At 45.5% G+C, this 25,033-nt stretch overlaps 1 protein-coding gene across 1 annotated transcript in view; it reads left to right on the top strand.

The window, feature by feature from the left end:
* Positions 1 to 3,061: 3,061 nt before the first annotated feature.
* The window catches only part of HRH1 (histamine receptor H1), a 146,936-nt gene continuing 124,964 nt past the window's right edge, over positions 3,062 to 25,033 (top strand). The window contains exon 1 of the mRNA XM_074958169.1: positions 3,062 to 3,154. The gene's annotated coding sequence lies outside the window, so the exon portion shown is untranslated. The remainder of the gene's footprint in view (positions 3,155 to 25,033) is intronic.

Raw genomic sequence — 25,033 nt, 5'->3', positions numbered from 1 at the left:
AGAGGAGCGGCTCAACTGGAGAGCTGGGGTCACTGAGAACTCAAGGGAAGGCAAAGGGATGCACTAGCACCCCAGGGAGGAAGCCCTGGGGCTCTAGTCCATTCCAGAGCAGGAACCTTTGTCAGGTAGCCAGAACCCAACTGAGGGTACCATGATGGAACCTGTTGGACTGTTAAGGGACTGAGCCTGAGGAGGGCTGCAGGATATTACTGAGGACAGCAGGATTGTCCTGGCTGGACCATATAACCAAGAAGGGGTTTGGTTTGTTTCACGTACAGACTGTGTGTGACTTGGCCAGAGGGCTGAGTCACCAAAGACCCACCTGATGAATGCAGCGGCCAACAGGGGACACTGTGAGCAGAGAAACTGAGGAAAAAAAAAAACTTCAGGCATGTATAACACCAACAGACCCCGGTCATCAGAAGGCAGGATCAAACGGGGGAAATCTCTGGACCTTAGTGCATGAGCCTCTACAGCATGAGCTAAAAGCCACCTGGTGGTTAGCTAAGGCTGTACAGCAGATTCATTTTCTCTCTAAGTGGTCTCAGTGCCACTAGAGAGGACAGAACACTACACCCAAAAGGTGTGCGGGTTACACATGCACACACTTGACCAGGTGGTGCTTGTGTTAAGTGAGTGGACTCTGCTGCACACACGTTGACAAAAGCTTCAACTTCTGGGTTTGGAAAACCAGTACGCTTTTATTCAACCTGATTAAACACAACAACCATCACAAGATTGTTCGTTAACCCTTCTTGTTACCGCCAGAAGGCAAGCCTCATCCGTTCACAACTCAGTAGAGCTTCCCTTCCTGACCACAGACTGGCTCCCTGTCCCCCTCTGTGATCCTGCTCCCTCTCTCCTCAGGAGAGAGCCAATGACCCTTTGATTAAAACCCCTCAGCATTCCAAGTGGGGGAGCTTCCATTAAAGAATCCAAACCTCCATCTCTGTGCACCCAACACAGGGGTGAAAGTAACATTCAACACTTACTGGTAGGGGGGCCAGCTCCAGCCCCCAGAAGGGGCAGGGCCTCAGGCAGAAGGGGCGGGGGTGGAGGTCAGTGCCCCCAACCAGCCCATCTGTGCTGCCTGGTCCAAGCCAGCCAGGGCTCTAGTGGTGATTTAAAGGACCCGTGGCTCCAGCCGCTGCTGCCCCAGGCCCTTTTAAATCACTGGCCCCGAGGCAGCTGCTCCTTTCACCCCCTCCCCGATCAGTGACCCTGGGGGGGGGGGGGCACAAAAGGGGCAACAATGTTAGAGTGCTGCCATGGCAGAGGACCCTGCTTAAAGCCACAGCAGTGTGTTAACATTAGCTGCGTTTTACCAGTTTGCCATAATGGCCCTGTAAAGGTTCAGACTCACCCAGCAGCACCTCCTGCTAGTAGTCAACAGGGATTAGCTCATCCAGCCACCAGAGCACCCTCTGCAGGCTGGTGATCCACCTTACCACCAGCCCCCATGTCCCTCCCAGGACCCAGTGCCCCTTTCTCTGGGGGTGCTGCCCTCCTGGCAGTGCCCCCACACTCTCAGCTTCTGGGTCTCCCCACCCAGGGGAAACCTCACCCTCTAACTCCACCTCACCTCAGTCTGGGCTACTGCCAGTCCCCATTTAGCCCCTCGTATCAGGGGCAGACTGCAGTGTATATGCCACTCATCACAGGTAAGGGGGTTTTTGGACCTGCTGCCTCCTCCTACCCATGGGCTACCTCTCTGCAACCCTGCACCTATTCAGCCTGAGTCTTTCCAGGCTGGAGCTCCTCTGGCCCTTCCCCAGCCCTGCTCCAGTCTGGGTATCCTGCTCAGCACCTCACAACCAGGCCCTTCTCCCTCTGCAGGCAGAGGGAGACTGACTTGGCTCCTTGGCTCACAGCCTCTTATAGGGGCCAGCTGGGCCTGATTGAGCTGGCCACAGCTGCGGCTGCTCCCTTCATCAGCCTGGGCTTTTCCGCACAGCCCCACCCCTCTCCCAGGGCTGGAGCAGGGAACCAGCCCGCTACAGGCCCATAACGACTTACTTTAACCCAGACGTTAACATTGTCTGTTCTCCACAATAATAAATTTGGGAGTGTGTGCAACAGTAATTGTCTCTCTCACTCACACACACATTGAGGGTCGGCATGGGGGATATAAAATCAAGACAGATCAAAGAAACATATAATAATCTTTTTAAAAATGACATGATTATTATTGGCCAATCTCATGATTTTGTGTGGTCCAACTCATCATAATCTTTGATCTTTAGGCTGGTAATGCTATAGTGTGGGCCAGCCTCAATCCACTCTCTTTCCCTATTGGCTTTGCAGAGGCAGAGTTATGCAGAGTTTTCTAAAAATGTTAATTGCTTGAACAATTTCCTATCTCAGCCTTTGCAGAAGCCAGTTTCAAAGGTTACCCAGAAGCAAAGCTTTGTGGTATCAGGGGATTGTGTTGAGTAGAGGGAAGAAGACAAGGAAACGTTAGTCAATTAGCAAAATATTTCCAAAGGAGGCAAATGTTAGGGACTTAATTTTCAGACCTGATACTAGTTAACAACTCAATAAAACAGGAAATGTGTGTGGGAGGGTTGTTTTAAATTTACAAGATTGTTCCAAATCCGCCTCAAAATGGGACCTGGGTGCAGTCCTGGATGTGGGAAGGCTACAACATTCCATAATGCAATGAACTGACAGCTGACTGGGTGAGGGTGAACAAAGTCACAGTGCACCAATAATCCAGGACAGGACTGTCCCATAGGCTTATTGGGAAATTTCTTGGCAAGCCCCTGTCACTCAATGCCTGCGTCTGTTTTTAAAATTCTCCTCTGTGTATTGAAGGAGAGTCCTGTTTCTTTAAATCATGCAGAACCATAAGTCCCTCCATTCTCTTCTTCCTATAGGGGACTTGCTGGGAAGCAACAGTTGCTGCTCTGCATTCATGGTGCCAGCATCTCACATTACCCCAGAATGCACTGCAGCAGCTGGAGCCAGAGAGTGACGCTGCCTGACCCGTATGCAGAATGGATCTTTGCAGCAGCCTGAGGAGGGTGGTGGTGAAGGGCTGCCTATTTCTCCACTGAGTCCTGATAGGAATTTGAAGAGCCTGGCTGGTGGCTGGGCTCAGGATGCTCCGTGCAGCAGTAGCTGTGACAGGCCTGTGATGGCTCCCTGCAGCAGGGTAAGAAGCCTGTGACGGCTCCCTCAGACCTGGTGAAGCAGTGAAGAGTTGCAAGTAGCCCAGAATGTGGCCATGAAGAGGAGCCTGCAAGGGGAGAATAGAAATGGGATTTGTTCACAGTGGGTGAGTTTTGTGGGGGAACATTGTGTTGGTTTTGATCTCTGGGGTGTGCAGAGGAGGGGCAGAAAATGTCAAATTGGTATTGGTCGCTGGGAATCAGAGATTTTTTTTCTTTTTGTGGTAGGAGGCAGTGGAATTGGTTTTGGATGCTGGGAATGAGATATTTTGGCATAAGGTGTGTGTTTAATTGGTTTGTGTTCGCTGGGCTGCACTAGAGATAGAGAGAGAGGAGTGGATTTGGCTTGTGGGGTGCATTTACTGGGGACGATGGATTTATTTGGTAACCCTGGTCCCTCTTCTCATGGCAGTGATTCAGAATTTATACCTTTCCCCAGGTCTCAGATGGCTTTGCTGACAGTCCAGCTTCAACCAGCATACTGCAATGCTGCACAGTTGCAGTGCAATGGAAAAATGGGGGGTGAGAACAGCTTCCAAAGCTCATGCATTCTTACAGGTTCAGCACCATCATGTTGAGAGAGAGCACATGCTGGAGAAGGCAGATTCTCCTGGACTAGAAAGAAAACAGAGAAACACCAGAGAAAGTAGTAAAATGAGTTATTTTATTATATTCAGTGATGTGCCAAGTGCAGTACAAAACAGAAGGCAGTCCTTAACCTGGGAAGTTCACAGTAGTATACAGATGTATAACCTTTCAGTCGATGATATTGCAGTTGATTATACGAGGTCTCATAGTAGAGATTTCTCCTGGTGCACATGCAGTCGAAGGGTACAACATCTCACAGGAGATGTTTCCAATAGATGAAACTATGGCTGAGTGTGGGTGGTTCTATAGGAGATGTTTCTCATGGATATTTGCCAAATATGTGGTCTCCTAGGAGTTGTTTCCTGGAGATGAGGCTGGAACCAGATGGCGTTTCCAGATGTTTCTTTCTAGCTTGATGAATATTCCATTTTCGACAAACATGGAACCTAAAAAAGCACCCCAACATTTCCAGTTTAGTTTTCCATATTCTCTTGGGAGAATTTGTAAAAACTCATTCTTACAGCAATCACAGGAGATACTGACATATCCTTCAGAATATCAAGTAAATTCATATGCTCATATGAGTATCATTGAAACTAGGGAAGATGCATAGGTAGGATGTGGGAGATGTTCTCTGGGCAATTTAAATTTAGTCTTAATTTACTAAACTAGAAGAAAGGAGAAGGTGGTGAGCAAAAGGAAAGAGTTTTCTGAAACCCATCTTACTCTTACCTGTGATGTGGGAAGCAGCTGTTCTAACATCAGTACAGGTGTTCTTTCCCAGATCAGTACAGCTGGTGATGAGGAAATTCAGCCTTTGTCAGTGGTTCTGTACATGCAAAAAAAGGAAATGAATGTGCAATATTCTAGAACTCTGTTTGGTGGAACTCTTGCAACTAGGCACTGTTTAATATTTCCTTGAAACTATGAAATACAAGGGGCAGTGTGAGGAAAACAATGTGTTTATTGCATAAGAGAGTGGAGCTAAATAAGATGTGGGTGCCAGAGGATTGGCTACTTACTGCAGTGTGATTATTGAGAACCATAATGAAAGTCCAAAACTAAGAACTGACATGTTTTTGCTTTTCATTTCTCTCCTCCTCTTGAGCTCTCTTGCCTCATTCTTCCTTTGGGGGAACCCAGAGTCCCCGTGTGAGTTCAGGGGGTTCACAGTTCCCCTCCACCATCCCTGATCTTTGGGCAGAAGTTCACAGACAATGCTATAATCTCCCACAGCAGAGATACCTGAGATACTAGTTGAAAGGTTCAGACTAAACAGATGCTGCATTGATACTAACATTTTTGTTGGAATTGCCCCAGGTAGTTGCTGGGTCCTCCTCTCCTCATCATTGTGGCCAGCAATATCGCTCCTTGAGGGTGCAAGAGAGAGAAAGAGAGCACAGATATGCATTTTGGGGCACCTGGAGTCTCTATGTGGTGCACACTCCTGCAGGCAGCCATAAGCCAGGGTCAGTCTCTTTGATGTGTTTCTACCTACAGGCTCTGCCTTTGTGCCAGGGAAGCAGTTTTTGTCACTTAATGCTGTGACACCAACCTTGTATTTAATGATAGACTAGATGGGCAGCAAACAGGGTATTCATGCAACTGAAAGACAGGACAGTCCTGTCAAATTATCTGAGACTGCATCCTAAGATTATGGTTTTGGGGTCCTTATTATCCTGACTTCACACTAGTAACTGCACCCAAGCTTTTTTGCAGCTCATAAGCTGCATTGCTGACATTGTGGGGGCTTCTACAGTTGTGACCATATATCTGTGATGGATAATCCGAATCCCTGTCTTCTGGGAGGGACAAAACCTCTGATCGGTGTCTTGCTGGAGAGTCTAAATTTCTGCCCATGTTATACCAATAAAATAAAAACCAGCAGGATCTTATTAAAGGGGAAAAGGCAAAATGCCACATTTATTGTGAATACAGAAAGCAGTTATAGCTATAACATTCCATTCAATCTCATATTTATTCACACATTCATTCATACACACGCACACACAGGTTCTGCAAGGTTGTTATCATAGTTACCAGCCTTAGAGTTGCTCATGCCGAGCCACTGGCCAGGTGGCCTGGACATGAGGAGGGAGCAGGGCCTTGTCGGATACTCATCTGATGCTCCTGGAAGTTGGTTTGCAGAATCAGACCCCGAAGTTCTCACTTTCTAGAGTCCATTTTTATAGGAATTTCTTCCTATGCCAGTCTATGGGAATTGCTTCATCATGCTGTTGCTGAATCAATCAGCAGATGGCACATTCCTGACGGCTCCGTGCTGCCAGATGTTATCTTGTTCTTTGGTTCTCCCATTCTTGAGGCTGTTGGGTGGATTGCAGTCTGCCCTCCGGGGGTCCTATTTCCACTTGACGCCTTCTTCAGCCGTTGGACACTGGATTCTTAGGCTGGCACCTCCCTGATCATTCAGTTATTATTCACACCAAGCATCCATCCACATACATCCTCTATCTCTATTTTAATCACAATTGTTAACAAAGCGAGCTGAATACAACAAAAGGGCGGGGAGTCTCTGGGTGCTGTTTCTGTTGTTACAGAATATTGCTTTGAGTCTCTCTCTGTGTGAGTAGTTGGTTGTTACAAAGAATTGCTTTGAGAACAGACTCTTTCTTAGAATGTACTAACAGAATTAGCAGCTTGCAAGTTTCACACATAGAGGGAGAGAAACAGTACCAAAAACCAAGAGACCTCTTAATTAGTAATACCCTGGAATTTAAACTATGGGGAATCAAACTCATTTGTGATTTTAATACAGAACTTCTTTAATATGATCCAACACCCAGTGTTCACTGGGAGAGAATAAACCTCTCTTGAATGACCTGTGGTGTATGGGGGTAGAAACATCTCTCTCCACATGGACAGGATAAAGCTCCAGGAACTTAACTTGTTCTCATTCTTAGCATGTTAATAGAGATGACATAGATCCTTGCTGCAATATGTTGTCCAGTTGCAGCATGTACAGAGTTCCAAATACAGTTTAAGGGACTGGAATAATCCTCTTTCCGGCTGAACCCTGAACTCCCTTAACTTTCATTTTCAGCTCTGAGTTCTGGTTAGGTTTCACTAAATATCAGCTCTCAATAAGGGTTCCTAATCTTTGTCCTCACCTGTTTTCTACTGTTAGGATGCTTGGGTTTGGAGATATAGGACAAGTATTTTTTTGTTTGTGTTGTTTCTTGATTGACGTCGATGAAGTTTCTGGATTCAATTACTGGTGTCTTCTCTCCTACAAGGTAACTAGAAGAAAGGCAGACTCGCTGTTTGGAACTGAGCTGTTCAATGAAAGGAACAGATATATTGCTACCAATCTGACAGTGTAAATAAGTCTAAGGGATGAGGAGAACTTGTCTGGGCCCCACAACATTTCTGAAAATAATACTGATCTCAACCCCAAAAACCTGTGTAGTATTTCCACAGTGTACAATAAAGGAAAGGAGGCATTTCCTCCTACCATAGTCAAGGAATAAGGAACTCTGTATAAACATTGCATACATATTAATAAGTCAGCGCTAGCAGGCTGGCAAAGGACAAGTTTCATTCAATGAGAATTGTTGGATCTGGTCATAGTTCAGACAGTGCTCTGAGCGAGTCAGAGTTTGGTGCCTCCTTAGAATGGCTGTAGGCTCGAGTTCTGAATTTTTGTTTTCAGGATCCAAAGCCGTGTACAAATTGGCAAATAGAAAACCCATTTCTGAGGTACAGTCAAAAACAAATGGCTGAGACTCTGAATACTCACTGCAGGGAAGATGATGGTCAGTTGTCATTCAGGAAAGCCCCAGTATAGAATATGAGGTTGGTCTGGGATAAAATAAGGATCTTCAGCTGCCAGTGATGCTTCAGTGGCTGGTGGTGGAGAGCTCAGCCTTAAAGGAAAAGAGTTGAAACATCAGCCACTGTAGAACTATCTTCCTTTTCAGCTTTGCCAATCTGTATTTGACTTATATCTGTCTCAATGTTCCTTCTTTCCCTGATAAAAAGTATGTTCCTTCAAAGGAGGCAATAAATCGAAGACTCTTTGCTGTGGTTGAGGAGGCAGGAACAGCAGACAAAGAACTATAGGAAGGGGAATAATGGGCTTTACATTTTTCACCGGTTCATTGTCTACAGAGATTGTAGGATCTCCAAGCAGGGATCTTGCCTTCATCCTTCTGTGTAAAGCACTGTTGGAACTATATAAATGAGGGGAAGTGGAAGACAATTCTCACAATTATAGATGTTAAGATGTGGAGTCATTGCTGGGGCTATTTAGGGGTCAGACAGTGCCCAACATGAGAGAAAGAAAGTGGAGCTTTCTCACAATGCCCAGAATGCTCTGGAGAATTGTCCTGCATTTTCAGGAAGGTGGCAGCACTATTCCTTACATGCATTTCAGTCCTTAAACACCCCTCTCCACACACCATTCTTAATTTACTCACAATCTGGAATTAAGGAGAACTTGAATACTCACTGAAGAGGGAAAGGGGATTGGGATTTCATGGCCAGGCCAAACTTTATGGGGCCAATGACTGAATGTGAGCATCAGAGCTGTCATACAATGTGTCCTAAAATAAGAAAAATAAATGCAAATATTAGCAGCTGAACAATTCTCACATCCACTTCTCCCCAATGTGCCATAATGGTCCCTGTTAATGCACAGCTAAATCCATCTCTGCAATTACAATCTCTTTAAATCCCCCCCATCCTTGCCTCAGGCTTCCAATAAAATCCATAGTGCAAAGCCTTTCAGTCCTGGGTGGGGCAGTAGAAAGAAGAAAAATAATTGTGCGGAGTGGAACAACCAAAGACCTTTGTATCCAAATATTTGTTTGTATCACTCCATGGGACATCAGAGTTATAATGATCTATCCAAACAAGTAGCGGAAAATAAATATCTTACTCCGAATCCCAAAATGATCAGAGGCTATGTCTACACTGCAATTAGACACCTGCGGCTGTGGCTTGTGCCAGCTGAGCCACGCTCATGGGGCTCTGCTAAGGGGCTTTTTAATTGTATTGTAGACATTCGATCTTGGACTAGAACTTGAGCTCTAAGACCATGCAATGTCAGACGGTCTTAGGGCTCGGACCACAGCCCAAGTAGATACATCTATGCTGCAATTAATCAGCCCCTTATTCTGAGCCTCGCAAGCCCGAATCAGTGGGCATAGGCCATCCACTGGTTTCATTATGGAAATAGTCAGAGTGGCAGATCCCAGGCCCTGGGATTCTGGATAATAAGGAACAGGGCAACTCTGACTTCCAGCTAAAACTTCTCTGCCGTAGCAGTAACTGAGTCTTTGAGTCACTATCCAAAAAATGTTATTTAGACCATTCTCTTACACTGAAGTGCAGTGATATGAGAGAATACAACGATCACTAACTAGATAGTAGCAAGGTGAAGTCAGGAGGTTGGGAAAGGTCTATTTGCGTTGCAAGAGAATGTTAACATGAGAAGGAATGGTGGAGCTCGTTGTTGGTCAGAAAGTGCCCGGGGGAGAGAGAATTTGGTTCTTCCTTACAATGACCGCAGAGAATCTCTTGTCTTGTGTTTATCTTTTTAGAATGGTGGCAACTGGATTGCATGTTTGTTCCCAAAGCTCTGCACAGACATGTCCACACACCTCCTCAATATATGCACAGAGAAAGAAGTGAAGGAATCCAAATACTCACTCTGGGACAGCAGGTTCACTCTGTTCGAGGAAAGCTTCATAAAGAACAAAGAGCTGAGCCTCTTAGAGTACGGGGCAGGCAAAAAAGGATCACCAATTAAATTGGCCCATGGTGGAGCACTCATCCTAAAATACCCTATGACTCAGCAGAACTTCTAAAATAACTGCAATACTGCAACCCACTAACCGGCTCTTCCTGATACAAAGCTGAGCCCTGACTTGAGCTGAAGGCACGGTAGCTGGGCTTGGGACGGGGGATTTCATAATGAGGGGTATGATAGAAATGCAGTGCCAGCCAGGTGTTAGGTCCATAAAAGGGCAATGCACAGGCTGTTATGTATGTGTACAGTCCTGTCCTGCGTACCCAAGTCTTTGTGATCATAGTGCCCTCTCTAGAGACTTGTCCAGTCAAAGCCCAGTACGAACATGAAAATGTTGATGGAGTTAAAGAAATATTGATAAATGTCCTGATACATACTGAACTTTTCAAAAATGACTTTTTTGATACTCGTCATAGTGACTGCACTCAGCTAGCAACTTGCTTCCAAAATTCTTAAAATGGCAACAATTCTTAAGCCAGAATTCAGACTGTGGAGCAGGTAAATATTATCTCCATTTTAAAGATTGATAAACAGAGGTGCAGTAAAGATATTGATAAATATTTTAGTTATCTAGGATGAAATATGAATTCACTTTCTATGTATATGAATCACATTATCTGCACAATGGATGTAATTGAAAGTCCACTGTAGTCAATAGGGGTCTCCATTGAATGTAATTGGCTTTAGATTAGGCCAGACATTACACTTTGCCTTCAAGGAGCTCAAAATGCCAAATAATAAGTTATTCAACATCTTTTCAAATCCTTGCCATTATCCCTATTTTAAAGGTGAATAAAGCGAGGCACCACAAAGGTGAATCATTTCCCCAAGCCACAGCAAATCAATGCCTGAAGTGAGGGTAGAGCCCAAGAATTGTGCCTCCCTAATCTAACTACCAGAACCATTTAGTGAGAATGCCTGCTGAATGTCCAGTGGTAGTACAGACCCACCAGAGAGACCCACAATGTGGATATTACCTGAAAGCCTCAATCTGATTACAGTAAATGGGATTTTGTATTTTATTGCCAAAATGTATCAGTAAGCAGAGAACTCTGACTATAGTACAGTTGGACCAAACATCCCAGTAGACGTATTGCTATAATTCCGAACATGCTGAGATATAAGCTTTTATTTATTCCTCATGTTTTCCATAGGAAGAATTTCTCTTCAGAAGTACAGAAGAAATGTTTTAAACAGTCACTAACAACTGATCTGAAACCCCTGTGGACCCACAACTCAATTAATAGACAGTTTACACAACTGTGTTATGTTGGCCATCTAAGAAAATTCACTTACTTCTATCAAAGGTCAGAATGCCAAATCTGGTGTCTGACACCACAGGGATTTCAAAAATCGCTGCAGTGCAGTACAGCACCAACCAGCTCTCATGGAAGCCAAGTTGAGCACTGACTAGAGCTCAGTGCCCCAGAAGCTGTGCTTGGGCCAGGTGATGTCATAATGAAAGATGTAGCAGAATTGCCATGACAACCAGGTGCTAACTCCCCAAAAGGCAATATACTGGGTCTTATGTATGTGTGCATCCCTGCTTGGTCTGCCCAAGTGTTTGTGATTATCTTGTCCTCCCTAGCCCAGAAAGAGAATAAAAGCCCAAACATTGAGAGCTTTTGGTAATTCTTCTTTAGCTCAAGTGACAGAGGCCTTTTTTTTTTTTTTTTTTTTTTTTTTTTTGAACTTATGATCCTGAGAGCTTAGCACAGGAAACAGAAAACACCTGGCTTCTGTTGTATCTATCTGCATTAAGCCTCAGAAGCAGTAATTTATCACATATGGAACAATAGTTAACTCTAGAAAAGTTTAGAAGGGGAGACTGAGAATCAGGAGAGTTGCATTCCCTTTGTAGTTATGCCATTGATTGACTGTGCCTTACCTATGCTGCCCAAGTGATAGAATGGGGTTAATATTTTCACCACTAGTCTCTTCTTTTTAGGTAAAGCAGTGTGGTTTTCATCACCAGGATGCTTTGGGGGAGGGGAGCCAAATAATTAATTTGTGCTATGGGGGCAGAGTCATATTTTGATTACCCGGTAGAAGTTGCAAAGATTGCTGACTTTCCTTTTGTGGTTGGGGTGAGTTTTGGGGAGGGAGATGAATTGCTTTGTGTTGTCAGGAGTGATTGTTTTGGTGAGAGGGGAAGTTGAAATTAGTTATTCTTGTTTGGGTGATGAATTCATAGAATCATAGAATATCAGGGTTGGAAGGGGCCTCAGGAGGTCATCTAGTCCAACTCCTTGCTCAAAACAGGACCAATCCCCAACTAAAGTATCCCAGCCAGGGCTTTGTCAAGCCTGACCTTAAAATCCTCTAAGGAAGGAGATTCCATCACCTCCCTAGGTAACCCATTCCGGTGCTTCACCACCCTCCTAGTGAAAAAGGTTTTCCTAATATCCAACCTAAACCTCCCCCACTGCAACTTGAGACCATTACTCCTTGTTCTGTCATCTAAAGAACAATCTAGATCCATCCTCTTTGGTACCCCCTTTCAGGTAGTTGAAAGCAGCTATCAAATCCCCCCTCATTCTTCTCTTCTGCAAATAATCCCAGTTCCCTCAGCCTCTCCTCATTAAATCATGTGCTCCAGCCCCCTAATGATTTTTGTTGCCCTCCGCTGGACTCTTTCCAATTTTTCCACATCCTTCTTGTAGTGTGGGGCCCAAAACTGGACACAGTACTCCAGATGAGGCCTCACCAATGCCAAATAGAGGGGAATGATCACATCCCTCAGTCTGCTGGCAATGCTCCTACTTATTCAGCGCAAAATGCTGTTATCCTTCTTGGCAACAAGGAAACACTGCTGACTCATATTCAGCTTCTCGTCCACTGTAACCCCTAGGTCCTTTTCTCCAGGACTGCTGCCTAGCCGTTCGGTCCCTAGTCTGTAGCGGTGCATGGGATTCTTCCGTCCTAAGTGCAGGACTCTGCACTTGTCCTTGTTGAACATCATCAGATTTCTTTTGGCCCAATCCTCTAATTTGTCTAGGTCCCTCTGTATCCTATCCCTACCTTCCAGCGTATCTACCATTCCTCCCAGTTTAGTGTCATCTGCAAACTTGCTGAGGGTACAATCCATGCCATCCTCCAGATCATTAATGAAGATATTGTTGCCGGCACCCAGTGCTGAGAGGCAAAACAACAGTGGGGGGGGTTCGCTACCCGGTGTGCTTCACCCAATAATCACAATGGGGTGGAGAAGCAGAAAAGTTTATTTGCAGCTGCAAACAAGGTACAGGGAGAATAGAATCTCAAATCCTGCACACAGAGCAGGAAGTTACACAGGCTTTTATACATCCTTTCTTCAGCATACTTATCCAATAGCAAGCTGCCCTAAGTATCCATATAGCCAGCCAATCCAGTTACCAGCTAGTTCCCTTGTTTTTTGTATCATTTGTTAAATTATACATAAAGCTGCTGTTATTCAGCATTGTTCTTCCATATCTGTCCTGTTTGTCCTTGTTTAGTTTCAGGCAGTCTGACTCTGCAACATATTGTTGCAGATCCTCAGCATAACTGCTGCGAGTGCCTCCAGGCTGGGGGGCCAAGGACACTTGGGCCTAGTACGCATAGCTGCTGCGAGTGCCTCCAGGCGGGGGGGGGCAAGGACACCTGGGCCTAGTGCGAGGGGGCTTCATCGACACTCGTGGTCTTCCATCCCCTCGAGTTACGTAGTGGCCATGCCCCAGTGTCCCCAACAATATTGAACAAAACCGGCCCCAGGACTGACCCTTGGGGCACTCCATTTGATACCGGCTGCCAACTAGACATGGAGCCATTGATCACTACCCATTGAACCCGATGATCTAGCCAGCTTTCTATCCACCTTATAGTCCATTCATCCAGCCCATACTTCATTAACTTGCTGGCAGAAATACTGTGGGAGAACATATGAAAAGCTTTGCTAAAGTCAAGGAATAACACGTCCACTGCTTTCCCCATATCCACAGAGCCAGTTATCTCATTATAGAAGGCAATTAGGGTAGTCAGGCATGACTTGCCCTTGGTGAATGCATGCTGACTGTTCCTGATCACTTTCCTCTCCTCTAAGTACTTCAAAATTGATTCCTTGAGGACCTGCTCCATGATTTTTCCAAGGACTGAGGTGAGGCTGATTGGCCTGTAGTTCCCCGGATCCTCCTCCTTCCCTCTTTTAAAGATGGGCACTACATTAGCCTTTTTCCAGTCATCCAGAACCTCGCCCGATAGCCATGAGTTTTCAAAGATAATGGCCAATGGCTCTGCAATCACATCCGCCAACTCCTTTAGCAACTTCGGATGAAGTGCATCCGGCCCCATGGACTTGTGCTCGGCCAGCTTTTCTAAACAGTCCTGAACCCCTTCTTTCTCCACAGAGGGCTGGTCACCTTCTCCCCATACTGTGCTGGCCAGTGCAGTAGTCTGCGAGCTGACCTTGTTCGTGAAGACAGAGGCAAAAAAAAAGCATTGAGTACATTAGCTTTTTCCACATCCTCTGTCATTAGGTTGCTGGGTGTGGTTGCTGGCGTTCTTTGGGTGTGGGAGCTGGGTGGGGGGAGCTGATTTGTTTTTTGTTCTCTGAGGTGCCTTGTGAGAGGAGGGAGGTGAATTGTTTTGGTTTGGGAAAGATTAATTGCTTGTGATTGCCACGGTGCATTGGAGGTGGAGGGTCGGAGCTGAATGGATTTAGGTTGCTGAGGTGTATTGGCAGGGGAAGATGATGTTGTATTAATGTAGATAGAATAAATGGGCCGAAAGCACCAGGAATGTTAACGTGACCCTCTCACAGTCCAACGTTGAAGATTCGGAGTTTGGTATAGAAAGCCTACTTAGTACCAGGGCAAACAAAACATTCAAAATCTTTGTCATCTGTTACTAAAAATATGGAACAGGAAGTAGAAACAAAGCTCTGGAAATGTAAAGTATCAAGTAAGCTTTAATTTTAACACTCCTTGTTCCCCTTAGCTGGAGAGAGATTTTAAACAGAAAACCCCCATCTGACAGTCTGTTGGATAGTATTAAAAATAACTCTTCTTTTGGGGAAAAAGTGAAGAAGTTAGCTGAGAGAGACTGGAGCTGCTGTTGTTAAACTCCAATCCTGTTTCCGAAAAAAACCAAGAGAAACAGACCAAAAGGGAAAGAAAAGAGGAGCAAAGACAGAAAATGCAGCTTGTGTCTCTGCTGTTGAGTCTCACTTACAACCTAACTGCTGGAAAAACACAGACACAGTGCATGCTCTTATCAGCCATTCAAAGACCTGGGAAACTTGTACTAACATCAGGTTGTTTGGGGCATGTTTTTAGCTGTCTCCTTCTGGTCACAGGCTGACAGCAGTGTTGCAAAATAAGCAGTATTGTCTGGGGAAGAAAAAGGACACATGTGGTGGGACTGGAGGGTAAGACAGAGTCTCACATCCCAGGTGGTGTTCAGGTTTTAATGGGAGCTGGTGCAGGTGACAGTGTTATTTGCGTCTGTTCAGGAGATCTCTCAGGATTAGGATGAAGAAGGTCTGGGGTCCTAGGACACTGGCAGTGACAGCCGTGATGGTGAAGCTCCTTCCTTCCCCCTTCTCTTGTCCTTCAGTCAGCCAGTGTTCCCCTTTGTTTCACCTCCACACCTCCATATTTCCCCCACAAAGAACCCTAAAAGTGGGTGAGCGATGGAAGAGCCCATCCCCTCATTATTATGTTAATTAATTAGGCCTAATTTCTGTCACACCAATTTTGGTCCATCAATTTCTGGTCCTGCCCTTCTCTTGTTTACCAAGCATGGTCTTAACCGAGTTCTTGAATTATGTCAGTAGGCCCTTTTGTTTTAAATAATCCAGTGGTTTTCCCACCTTTTCCCATCAACAGTTATTGTTATAGGTTATTGTGACATTTTATCAATAATCACTCACCGCTTACACTTGAATTCACAAGTAGGGTAAATTTGTAGGCCCAATTATGAGAACAGTGAATTGATTTGGTCACAGTACTGCATTTTTGGGGGGAGCTGAATTAGTTTTGGTCACTGGGGCACATTGGGCAGGGAGGTTGGACTGGTTTGGGGTACCTGGGGTGGGCTGTGGGGGATTGTATTGATTTACATCACCAGGGAAAGCCCCTCTACAGCAATAAATCAATTCATTCATCCAGGAGGTTTTTACCTTTTCTCATGGTAGTTTGTGGGAGTTTCTTAACACACACCTCTCCCCAGTCCTGGGTGTTAGATGGTGCATTGGGCATTTGGCTGGAGGAGAGTCTATGCGATAAACAGAGTTTGGAGCAGCCATAGGATTTGAGCAGATCAGGGGGTCACAAAGCTATTAGCAGCACCACTGATTCCAGGAGCAGCTCATGCTCTTTTGATGGAAACAAAAACTGAGTGGTACGGTAGGTCAGCGCTCCCTGGTAGTTAGTGCCCAGGACAACCACCCTGCTTGCCCACCCTAGAACCAAGCTGACTGGTTCAGTGTACTGAACTGACAGTTCTTGGTCGAGTGCTGTCCCTGCGGGTGCTCCACTCTAGGCGGTGCGTCCCAGCGCCGCTGATCGGAGCCTTTTGGTAGCAATGTCTGGTCGGGACACACATGTGCAGTAGGCATCTTGTGGCACCGTTAGCATTCGTGTATCCTGGCCCCCCTCAGTACCTTCTCAACCGTCCTTAGCTGCAGTCAGAGCTCCATGAGCAGTGTGTGAAATAACAAAATAATTAGACAGTGGAGTTAGTTAATAGGTAGCTTTGGGTAGTAGATACTGTAGATTTCCTCTTAAGTTTTAGTTTTCAAACTAGTAAAAAAAAAACAAAACCCAAAAATGGAGAGATCATCTACCCTGTTGTTCTTTATAAATAGTTAAAATATAGTAAAATAATGCCAGGCTCGCCTGGATTCAAAAGATGCACTTTGTGCAAGGAAGCGATGCCTGACTCAGACGGACACTCGCAGTGCATCCGTTATTTAGGAGAGACGCATGTCCCTCAGAGATGCACACACTGCAACAATCTCAAAGCCAGAGCAAGAAGAAACGGGGATCCGAGACTAAAAATGATTTTGATGGAGAAATCCGTTACTCCTCTATTGGACAACAATAAGGACAGGAGAGAAAACTCTCCAGGACCCCCCTCATCCCCCTCCCCCGACAGGGGAAGCACCCTAACCTCCAGAAAATCGAGGAAAAGGGATGCCTCACCATCGCAGAAGGAGCCATTAAAGAGAAAATGGTCTCCGGTGAGATCATTACCGTTGGTGCCAATGGCCAGCAGGGTTGGCACATTTGATGCTCCGGGCACATCCAGCACTTGGCCACACTGTGAGCACGAACAATAAAGAGAGGGAGTTGAGTGGAAGGCATAAGACTGTTTCCTCCTCCGCGGCACTGTCAACCCCAAGGAAAGACCCGGTGCCGACGATAACCTAAACCGGTGATGCCACCCCCAATATAGACTCCATCAGAGCAGTTACCAGCAAAGGCTAAACTAGCCACATCGGCACTGACTAAAGTGACACACAAGATATCGGTACCAAGGCAAGTGCCCAAACAGACGTATATGTCACCAATGACCCCAGCCCCGATCAGACCAATAGCATCAACACCAGGGTCCCCTATACTCGATACCGATGACTCCCCAGTGCCGTTGGCACCAATAAACCAAGACCCAACATCCGTGCCGCATTTCTCTATCGAGGAGGAAGAAGATTTGGAGGAGGGATTATTCTACTCAGGTCACTCCTCCCCCTCCGATGCTGAACCTCAGCCACCACTTACTAATACGAAAACACGTCCGAGCAGAGATATGCCTCCATGGTTGACCAACCCATGGATGTGCCCACCCTTCCCATTCCCAATGCAATGGGCACATTGGGACCCATGGGCGACATACAGAGCGCAAATGCAAGGAATCCATGTTCCTCAAAGGAAGCAAATATGACGACCTGCAGAGACAGCCCCAGAACCATCAGAGACTCCTGAGGAAACTATAGAGGAGTTGGACGAAACACAAGATATGTCACTGGACAACAACTCCTCTTCATCGCCAGATGAGGCAGTCATGCCCACTTCAGCCACGGTGATGGATGATCCGAAACAATTCCAAGAATTGTTTAAGAGGGTGGCCCATAGCCAAAATATCACACTGGAAAAGGTGACGGACAATCAACATCAGCTACTAAAGATACTCCACCCTACATCCACAACTAAAATAGCACTCCCGGTGAATGCTGCACTGTTGGAACCCGCGGACACAATCGGGTAAATTCCAGCTACCATACCACCGACGAGTAAGAGGGCCGACAGAAAGTATTATGTTCCCAATAAAGGAGTGGACTTCCTATTCTCCCACCCTCAACCAAATTAATTGGTAGTGGCCGCTGTAAACCAGAGGCGTAAACAACCCCAATTTAAGAATACACCCAGGAAAAAGACACCAAGAGATTAGATCTCTTTGGCCAAAAGGTATATTCATCTGTGACCCTCCAATTCTGAATGGCTAATTATACAACACTGCCAGCGACAAACGATCATGATAACTATCAAAAAATGAATGAATTCCTACCTCATATACCTGAGGAAAAGAAGGAACAGTTCTAAGCCATAGTGATGGAGGGCCAACTAATAATAAAAACAGCATTACAAGCTGCACTAGACACTGCTGACACAGCAGCCTGTACAACAGCTACAGCCATAGTAATGAGGAGAGCCTCCTGGCTATAAGCATTGGGCATATCCAGAGAACTTCAATCAGAAGTAGAAGACCTCCCTTTCGATAGAGAAAAGTTATTTACAGCAAAAGCTGATGACGTCTTGCACTCACTAAAAGACTGACAGGCAACTCTATGTACACGAGGAATAAACACGCCCCCAAGCAGACGTCGAAGATTCTAACCATATAACAGGAACTGGGACAACCCAAATCAATGACAACAGCAACATCCATTTGACAACTGTAGACCTCACCACCGGGCACAAAGAAATCAACCACCTCAAAACCGGACCTTGATGTCACAAACACCATCAAACAAGCCGCAATTTTGAGGATTTGGTCGAGGGTTTGACTGACCTCCCACGACTTCCAGTGCAAATTATATCCCATACGCAAATTTTTGGCCATTGTCTTCAACCATTCTACCGAGTCTGGGCAGCCATTATGATGGACAGTTGGGTACTGGAAATAAGATCTGGATTTACCATCACCTTTACCTCCTTTCCTCTTACCCACTCCCCTTCCCTGTCCCTCTTCAGGGACCCTTCTCATGAGCACCTCTTGATAGAAGAAGTGAAACAGCTCATCCAAATAGGTGCCGTAGAACAGGTTCCAACAGAACACAGAGGGAAAGGGTTCTACTCCCACTATTTTCTAACACAAAAGAAAAATGGGAGATGGAGATCCATCCTAGATCTCAGGAAACTCAACAAATTTGTTCGGACGCACAAATTAAAAATGGTCACACTGATGTCAATAATCCCTGCACTGGAAGAAGGGGACTGATTTTCAGCCCTCGACCTACAAGACACATACTTTCACATAACTATACACCCAGCAGACAGATGATTCCTACATTTCAAGGTTGGCAAACACCACTTCCAATACAGAGTGCTACCGTTTGGATTATTCACAACCCCAAGAGTCTTACATAAGAATGGTCATACTGGGTCAGAACAAAGGTCCATCGAGCCCAGTATCCTGTCCACCGACAGTGGCCAATGCCAGGTGCCCCAGAGGGAGTGAATCTAACAGGTAATGATCAAGTGACCTCTCTCCTGCCATCCATCTCCACCCTCTGACAAACAGAGGGTAGGGACACCATTCCTTACCCATCCTGGCTAATAGGCATTAATGGACTTAACCTCCATGAATTTATCCAGTTCTCTTTTAAACCCTGTTATTGTCCTAGCCTTCACAACCTCCTCAGGCAAGGAGTTCCACAGGTTGATTGTGCGCTGAGTGAAGAACTTCCTTTTATTTGTTTTAAACCTGCTGCCCATTAATTTCATTTGGTGGCCCCTAGTTCTTATATTATGGGAACGTGTAAATAACTTTTCCTTATTCACTTTCTCCACACCACTCATGATTTTATATACCTCTATCATATCCCTCCTTAGTCTTCTCTTTTCCAAGCTGAAAAGTCCTAGCCTCTTTCATCTCTCCTCATATGGGACCCGTTCCAAACCCCTAATCATTTTAGTTGCCCTTCTCTGAACCTTTTCTAATGCCAGTATATCTTTTTTGAGATGAGGGGACCGCATCTGTATGCAGTATTCAAGATGTGGGCTTACCATGGATTTATATAAGGGCAATAAGATATTCTCCGTCTTATTCTCTATCCCTTTTTTAATTATTCCTAACATCCTGTTTGCTTTTTTGACTGCCGCTGCACACTGCGTGGACGTCTTCAGAGAACTATCCACAATGACTCCAAGATCTTTCTCGGACTAGTTGTAGCTAAATTAGCCCCCATCATGTTGTATGTATAGTTAAGGTTATTTTTTCCAATGTGCATTACTTTACGTTTATCCACATTAAATTTCATTTGCCATTTTGTTGCCCCATCACTTAGTTTTGTGAGATCTTTTTGAAGTTCTTTACAGTCTGCTTTGGTCTTAACTATCTTGAGCAGTTTAGTATCATCTGCAAACTTTGCCACCTCACTGTTTACCCCTTTCTCCAGATCATTTATGAATAAATTGAATAGGATTGGTCCTAGGACTGACCCTTGGGGAACACCACTAGTTACCCCTCTCCATTCTGAAAATTTACCATTTATTCCTACACTTTGTTCCCTGTCTTTTAACCAGTTCTCAGTCCATGAAAGGATCTTCCCTCTTATCCCATGACAACTTAATTTACGGAAGAGCCTTTGGTGAGGGACCTTGTCAATGGCCTTCTGGAAATCTAAGTACACTAGGTCCACTGGATCCCCCTTGTCCACATGTTTGTTGACCCCCTCAAAGAACTCTAATAGATTAGTAAGACATGATCTCCCTTTACAGAAACTATGTTGACTTTTGCACAACAATTTATGTTCTTCTATGTGTCTGACAATTTTATTCTTTAATTCCAAAACCACCTCCTTCACTACCCACCCTCCTCCCCTCTACTCTAGAGTTCTAGATTGGAGCTTTGTGGTAGAGAAGGAACTAAGGGGGGGCCACAAGGTGCCTACTGAGCATGCGCATCCTGACCAGACACTGCTACCAGAAGTCTCTGATCAGCAGTGCCAGTACGCTCTGCCTACAGTGGAATACCCATAGGGACACGCATCTCGAAGAACCTCAGTTACTGCACAAGTTGAGTAACCCTCTCATCTATTTCTGAGCTAGTAGAAACTTGCAAAGGGTCTTGTGGAGCTGAGCTTCAGAGGGGCCTGCCAGCTGGCTAAGAGATCTGGGGGAGGAGCCTGAGGCCTGCTCTGAAGTTCCTGCTCACAGTGATGTCAGCACGCACTGTGATTTTTGGAGGGGCAAGGGAGCAACAGGATTTTAGCTGAGGGTGCATCCCAGTCTGTGATGACACAAGAAGCTCCACCCCTCTGGGGAAATCTCCCTCTGGCTGGCTGCCTGCCCTCCCCACTTCGGTCTGCTGGGGAATAGCAACAAATCAGAGCTGCTGTAGGAAGAGATCTCCCCCCTTTCCCCTCTTCTTTTCAGCCTGAAGCCATTTTAGCGGGGGTAGAAAGGGGCAGCAGCAGAAGTCCAGTAGCTCAGGGTACGTCCATTCCCTCCTCAACCTCTGCTCCTGTAAGCAACAAGACAGCTCCTCCGCAGACCCTAGTCTAGGAATGGATAGAGAGAGTGGAAGGGAGAGAGGGGACCCTGCTGTGGCCCCACCAAGCTTCTGGATGAGGGGGGAGGGTTGCAGAACTCCAGGAGGAGCAGAGGTCAGGCTGGGGGGCTGAATTGGTGGAGTGTGAGGGGGACAAGCAGAACTGCTTGGTGTCCCAACTGATGTGGGGACTTGAGGGACTGGATTGATTTGAAGGTAGGGGGGTCAGAATTAATTGCTGGGCAGATGTTGGGATGAGAGCTCCTGCACCAGGGGCCATTTGCCTGTAAATATGGAGTGGTCCTGGCTGCTTTTCCTACCTTTCTCTCTCGAAGGACCCTGCAGATCTTTTCAAAACCCGCTGTCAGATGGGTGTACCAGCCCCAGAGTCCCTCTCCTGGTGGTCTCGTGGTCCCTGCTCCAGAAAAGGGCAGTAAAGGAGAGTCCTCCAAGCTGTCTAGAGTGGCTGCGTGGGACGCAGCCAATCAGGGCCCAGCAGGACTATATAAAAGGAGTGGCAGGGCTTGAAGTTCAGTAGAGGGCAGGGACTGGGGAGTGAAGAAGGTGCTTCTGGCTGGCTGGGCTCAAAGAAGATAAGGGTCATGGGGAAGTGGCCCAGGGAAATGTAGTTAGTTAAAGGGATGTGGCACATGCATGCTACTTATAGGGATAAGTTGGGATCCGGAGTAGTGAATGGGGTTGGGCCCTCCCCACCCCAAACAGCCCTTGAGGAAGTGGCTAAGCCCTGAGCAAGGAAGTTTAAACAAGACCAAGGAAGTGCTGTATGGAACTATGTTTCCCCTGGAAGGGGGCCAAACTGAGACTGACTCATAGGGAGAGCTGGGATCCATGAACTGAGTTCAAGAGGAGTGGCTCAGTGGGAAAGCTGGCGTCACTGAGGACTTAAGGGAAGGCAAAGAGTCTCCAGGAAGAAGCCTTGGGGTGCTATTCCATCCCACAGCAGGAACCTTTGCCAGGTAGCCAGACCCCACCTGAGGGTACTGTGATGGGCCCTGTTGGACTGTTAAGGGACTGAGCCCATGGAGGGCTGCAGGATATTACTGAGGACAGCGAGATAGTCCCAGTTGGACAATATACCCCAGAAGGAGGTTGTTTTGTTTCACATATGGACTGTGTGTGTCTTGATCAGAGGTCTGAGTCACCAAAGACCTGCCTGAGGAGGTCAGCAGCTGACAGGAGGCACTGTGAGTGGAGAAATTGAGGGGGAAAAACAGCAGGCATGCACACTTGACCAGGTGGTGCTTGCGTTATGTGAGTGAACTCTGCTACACACTGATTGACAACGCATTCAACTTCTGGGTTTGAAAAAACATTAAGCTTTTATTCAACCTGATTAAACATAACAAACATCGCAAGAGTGTTCGGTAACCATTCTTCTTACTGCCAGAGGAAAAGCCTCATGTCTGTGAACCCCATTACATATGTTCTTTTCAGTCTTTATCCCACAGCATACTCCATCATACAATTTTGCTGAACACTTCTAGAACAGCTCAGATCAAAAAATTCCAAGTTAAAATAATCTGTTCTCCACAATAATAAATTTGGGAGTGTGTGCAACAGTAATTGTCTCTCTCACTCACACACACACTGGGGATAGGCATGGGGGATACAAAATCAAGACAGGTCATAGAAACATATAATCTTTTTAAAAAGACATTATTTTTGTGTGGTCTGACTCATCGTAATCTTTGATCTTTAGGCTGGTAATGCTATAGTGTGGGCCAGCCTCAATCCACTCTCTTTCCCTATTGGCTTTGCAGAGGCAGAGTCATGCAGAGTTTTCTTAAAATGTTAATTGCTTGAACAATTTCCTATCTCAGCCCTTGCAGAAGCCAGTTTCAAAGGTTACCCAGAGGCGAAGCTTTGTGGTATTAGAGGATTGTGTTGAGTAGAGGGAAGGAGATAAGGAAACTTTAGTCAATTAGCAAAATATTTCCAAAGGAGGCAAATGTTAGGGACTTATTTTTCAGAACTGATACTAGTTAACAACTCTAAAAAACAGGAAATGTGTGTGTGAGGGTTGTTTTAAATTTACACGATTGTTCCAAATCCACCTCAAAATGGGACCTGGGTGCAGTCCTGGATGTGGGAAGGCTACAACACTCCATAAAGCAATGAACTGACAGCTGACTGGGTGAGGGTGAACAAAGTCACAGTGCACCAATAATCCAGGACCGGACTGTCCCATAGGCTTATTGGGAAATTTCTTGGCAAGCCCCTGTCACTCAATGCCTGTGTCTGTTTTTAAAATTCTCCTCTGTGTATTGAAGGAGAGTCCTGTTTCTTTAAATCATGCAGAACCATAAGTCCCTCCATTCTCTTCCTCCTATAGGGGACTTGCTGGGAAGCAACAGTTAGTTGCTGCTCTGCATTCATAGTGCCAGCATCTCACAAATCAAGCCTGGGAGCATCATTTTCACAAATCCTGTCAGAAGAACCAATGCAGTGAGTCTCTAAAGCCCCAGAATTCTGCACATTGCTCCATATGGGACTAATCCTTTAGCACTAATTTGTCACTTAAATGATACATCAGGAACATTTCAGAGGTGAAAGCACAGTGTCATGGCACTCTGTAGTTCCAGAGACAAAAACTAATAACTTTTTACAGTTTAAGTTTCAGATCTTGTTTTTGGTACAAAGCACTAGGTTTCACCCAGGCCATTCTAATGATGTCAATTGCATGTGGTCCCATCCCCTTTGTTTTTTATCTGTATACAAAAACAACTGGAAGAACTTTAAACTTTGAATCCCATATAATCTAATAATTACTTATAAATGCTGTACAATGTCCCATTTGTTATAAACCATGGCATTTGAAGTGCAGCCCTCTGCAATGACTGACTGCTTTTAGATCTTTTACCAGGCTTCTCTGATACCCGATGGAGAAGACCCCGGTTTGGCTTAAGGAGTCCTGATGCAGTGCTGGTTTTGATCTGATAGAATTTAGATGGATTTTTATCCCCAATAGCATCTTTTTCTTTGTGCCTGTATAATATAGAGTTTGCAGGGAAGGAGAATTGTATTGGCTCAGAATTGCAGTGTATTTTACTGTTGTCTGACTTCTGTATCAATATTATGACTCTCTCCCTTTGTGGGTGAAATGCAAAGGATTGTAGACCTGCCAGGATCCTGTGGTGGAATTTGAAATGTCATGGCCATCGGTACCATCCATTAGGGTGTTTAGCTCTCTCATGTGGTGACTGCTGGGAAGCTAAAAACCAACAAACAGGAACTTAGTAATAGCTTTAAAAAGAAGGAAGTTTCAGAGTATTTGCTTTGATGAGACATCAGAGCCAACTGGCTTTTTCTTTCTATTGTAAATGGATTTCTTTGTATGAAGCCCATTTCCCATGGTATTATCATTGGGTGGTATATAGATACCCATAGAACTATAACCAGCCATGGTACAACAGCCTCCTCTGAGACAATATTTAGAAAAGGATAGGAATAAAAACCCTGATGGAAGCGTCTCTACTGTGTTTCAATGAAGATGACCTGCTGGAAACTGGGAAAACAGATGATCTGAGAGAGTTTGAAAGTCAATTGGCTTTTCTTGAACTGTAGCAGAACATGTGGGTCCCCAGGAGGAAATATGATCCTGTATGATCTTTTACATCTCTCCCCCCTTTCCCCTTTGTGCACTGGTCATTGCTGCTTACTTTAAAGGTGGCCTGGACCCAGACACAGCCTGTTTCTATATCTCTATGAGGAGCCTGAAAGAGGAGGAAAAGCAGAGTTCATGTCACACAACCTG

This window comes from Natator depressus, chromosome 7, assembly GCF_965152275.1.
Source record: "Natator depressus isolate rNatDep1 chromosome 7, rNatDep2.hap1, whole genome shotgun sequence".
NCBI classification, from domain to species: Eukaryota; Metazoa; Chordata; order Testudines; family Cheloniidae; genus Natator; species Natator depressus.
The sequence above is the reverse complement of the archived record's forward strand: the minus strand, read 5'-3'. Positions and strand labels throughout refer to the sequence as shown.